Raw genomic sequence first — 4239 nt, 5'->3', positions numbered from 1 at the left:
GACTCGATGATCTATTGAGGTCCCTTCCAACCCTAACATCTATGAATCTATGAATAGGTGCACAGCAGGTCACAGCCAGGCAGCAGCCCCCACTGCCAGACTGCTGCAGTGGGTAAAGGCTGCAGGGAACTCTCAGGGCTGCTTCAGCAGTCCAGCTGGCACAAGTGGTAATGTCCACATGTACCAATTGGCTGGGCCCCAGAAGCTCCTGAGAGCAATTAGCCCTGAGCTACTGGACAGGGCAGCTTTTTGTACTGATGGGGCCAGGACAGGTGCTGGCCCCAGGCTCTAGCTCCCCCTGGCTGCAGATCAAGGAGGAGCTAGGCAGAGTTATTTTGCCCCAAGTGGCAGAGTTTTCCCCACACCAAAGTGCATGTCCAGGCACATGCGCTGAGGCAAAAAGCTCCGGCTCAAATTTGCGTTGCTTCTATTTGAACTGCTGCATGTACACGTGCCGGCATGTGTGGACATGCCCTGAGTGAGATTTCTTATCGTATATTTATTAAAGTTGGTTATATATATTTGATCTTTCCACACACACGTACACCCTGTGATATTTTCTTTATTTTCCAATTAGCTCTAATAATTACTTATAACCCAAGAGCAACACTGCCAACATCCTAGCTACATTTTCATTCTGCTTGTGTTATCAAACAGTCATTATTTTATAATGTTTTTTAAATGTTAATCTTTTAAAATGACTATAGTTTAAACAAAAATACTTAATATTTTCAATTAAAATATTTCTTTACTCTGGAAAAAGCTACATGTATTTGTGTATATAAATATCTAAGAAAAATATGATCCTGTGGAATATCTAGACAAAGTCTGATATTCAGACAGGGGGGTCTTTAACTCTCATACTCATATACTAACAGCTGAAGAGGCATGTTGGACTGTAGTCCAAATAAAGGGGGAAAGGGCTTTTAGAAAACAATCAGAAAATGAACAGTTTTTGCAAAATGTTTCTTAATAATCATTTAATTATGTAGTCTCTATTCTGATTATTTTTTCCCAATTTAAGCAGTAGTGCGATAGAAGTCATTAAGATTACATTACTGTACTTTCCATTTACCAGAAAGACATTTATGGCTTATTTGAAATAGCAGATGGAATCATTCTGAAAATCTTTTTCTTTAATTACATGAGAAATTCCTGTTTTTCTTTTTACCTTTTCAAACAAATTTAAAAATAGACTTGGTTTTGGAACTGCAGAAACTAGTGAATAATTCATTAAGTAATGTTATTGATGTAAATACATTGGTCAGTGTTACATTTACTAGATATTTTTATAGGTACCACTGATGAATATCAGCTATTATTGATTTTCCCCTGAGTTCTATACTCTTATAAAACTTCCTCTGACTTTAGTAGGAGTCTTGTAAGTAAGGTTTTGCTGGGTAAAGTCATCTGCTTGTCAGTCTAAAATAAAATGTTATTGCTTTCTTATAGATGAAATTACTATTATTGTAATCTGCAAAATGCAGGATACATGATGATCAAGCTGGGGGTGATCACCCTCCCATAGTTGGCAAAGATCTTGTGTGGGGACACCTAGAGAGGCTAAATATGTACAAGTCAGCAGGACCGGATGAACTACACCCAAGAGTGCTAAAAGAACTGGCCAACATCATTGCACGACCCATGGCAAAGTTATTTGAAGATTTGTGGCACTCAGGAGAGGTTCCAGAGGACTGGAAGAGGGCCAGTGTGGTGCCTATCTTCAAGAAAGGGAGGAAGGAGGACCCAGGGAATCAGTTTGACCTCAATCCCTAGTAAAAATCTGGGAAATATTATCAAAGAATCCATTATTGATACGTTAACAGAAGGCAGTATTCTAAAGGACAGCCAGCTTGGCTTCATTATGCCTGACCAACTTCATTTCCTTCTACAATCAGGTAACTCACCACCTGAATAGGGGAAATGAGATTGATGTTATTTACTTGGACTTAAAATAGTCCTTCGACCTAGTCTCCCACAATTTCCTCATGGTAAAATTGGGAAAATGCAGCCTCAACTACTTTACAATCTGGTGACTAGGTAACTGGCTCCAAGGTAAGATCCAGAGAGTATTCATAGATAGAACTGAGTCAACATGGCAGAAGGTGACCCATGGCATCCCTCAGGGTTCAGTACTTGGACCAGTGCTTTTCAACACGTTCATCAGTGATTTGCATGTGGGTATTAAAAGCGAACTGGCAAAGTTCATGGACAACACCAAATTATGGGGGAGTGTGATCAGGCTGGCTATACAGGCTGACTTGGACAGCCTTGCGAGATGGACAGATCTCAACCTGATGATGATTAATACAGAGGAATGTAAAGTGCTCCACCTGGGGAAAAGTAATCTGCAACATACTTACAGGGTTGGCAGTGCTACACTTGCCAGCTCCACAACTGAAAGAGACCTGGGTGTCGTGATAGACCACAGAATGAATATAAGCTGCAAATGCAATGCTGTAGCTGGCAGAGCAAATCAAACACTGGCATAAATATACCATGTCTTGAGCAAGATTAAGGATGCCATCCTCCTGCTCTACTCAGCCTTGGTGAGACCGCAGCTGGAGTACCGTGTCCAGTTCTGGGTGCCACACTTCAGGAACTAGGTGGAGAAGCTCGAGAGAATCCAAAAGAGGGCCATGTGCATGATTAGAGGTCTAGAGAGCAGGTCATATGAGGAGAAGCTGAAAGATTTGAAACTGTTCAGCCTGGAGAAGAGAAGACTCAGAGGGGACTTGGTAGCAGCCTATAAGTACATTAGGGGCATACATCAGGGCCTGGGGGAGCATCTGTTCACCAAGGCACCCCAGGGGAAGACAAGAAACAATGGCCACAAACTGACTGAAGATCACTTCAGACTGGACATAAGGAAAAACTTCTTTACAAGTCAAGTGCCGAGGGTCTGGAACAGGCTCCCTCCAGTGGTGGTATAGTCACCCTCCCTGGCGATGTTAAAACAGTGTCTTGACGCTCACCTTTGCTGGGGTCATCTGACCCCAGCAGTCTTTCCTGCCCAAGTGCAGGAGGGCTGGACCCTATGATTTTATAAGGTCCCTTCCAGCCCCTAACATCTATGAATCTATAAAATGTAGAAGGGATATGGTGTTATTTTGGAGATACTTAAAAGTAAAACTGGGAAAATGCTTTAAAAGCCCACAAGTATTCCCTCAATTTGTAAAAGTATTTGCTTCAGTTGTACTCATACCCCCATATATTCACATTCAATTAAAATTCATGTGATAGAGTTTACTTATATGAATAATGGCAGAAAGTCAACTTTAAACTTGCAAAGTCTGATATTTAGACAGGGGGGGTCTTTAACTCTCATGCCCATATGCTAACAGTTGAAGAGGTATGTTGATGAACGATAAGGTTCTGCCTGACGCAACATCTTTCATACACCAATCTGACAAAAACATTTAAAAGACAGAACTGTGGGTGCCACTACTTTCCCTGAATGTGATGACACCACTAATTAACTGTGCAGCAGCCAATAAACTTTATAACAGCCTTTTTTCCCCCTAGGAATAACACCCCAGACAAATTCAGTGAGGAAACTGCAAAGCATTGGCAAGAGAAAAAGTGCAATCCACAAATAAAATATGGAGTGTGAATTCTTTTCTTGGCTTTGTTAAACAGATCATGGGCTTCTGAAATTGTTATTGACAACCAAAGGCGTTCTGCATGTAGCAGAATAGAGGATTCAGGTCCTTAGTCTGAAATTCTCTTTCATGTTCTTGGGTGGCATTTTCAAACAAAAAAAGTTGTTAGGTACCCAAATACCACTGAAATGTAATGACAGCTGGTTGCCTCATTCCTTTAAACTTTCTTTCAAAATCACAACCTCTTTTTTATATGTAACGTCAGACAGTATCTAGTAGCCCCTAAAACTGACAAGAGATGTTATTGAAACTGCATAAAATCAGAAGAAATAAAGTCTCTTGCAGCTTTCAATTTCAAGGTACATGCCCTGCCTATCTATTGGGTATTTCCTCAGATCCATGCTACATGCCACAGTTTTAATTCCCCTTTAAGAAAGAGGGCAAAGGAATAGATGGAAACCTGGAAACAGAGTTAATGGACTATAGCTGTGGTGAGACAGCCAAGAGAGAGGGTCTTAGATATAAAATGTGGGTACCTCTCAACCAATGGTCAAGGCCTGGGTAAAAGGACAGCACACACAGACCAAAGTAGATTCTGGTTGTACCTGCACAGTACAATAGAAAGAAGGGCTGATCC

General features: G+C 41.1%; 1 long non-coding RNA gene across 1 annotated transcript in view; it reads left to right on the top strand.

Moving 5' to 3' along the window:
- LOC102376550 overlaps positions 1-3593 on the top strand; it is an 11047-nt gene extending 7454 nt beyond the window's left edge. Inside the window, exon 3 of the long non-coding RNA XR_324243.1 lies at positions 3526-3593. This is a non-coding gene — a long non-coding RNA (uncharacterized LOC102376550). The remainder of the gene's footprint in view (positions 1-3525) is intronic.
- Positions 3594-4239: the final 646 nt, after the last annotated feature.

Source organism: Alligator sinensis, unplaced genomic scaffold, assembly GCF_000455745.1.
Source record: "Alligator sinensis unplaced genomic scaffold, ASM45574v1 scaffold1131_1, whole genome shotgun sequence".
Taxonomy (NCBI): Eukaryota; Metazoa; Chordata; order Crocodylia; family Alligatoridae; genus Alligator; species Alligator sinensis.
Note: the sequence above shows the minus strand (reverse complement) of the source record. Positions and strands in the feature narration are given on the sequence as shown.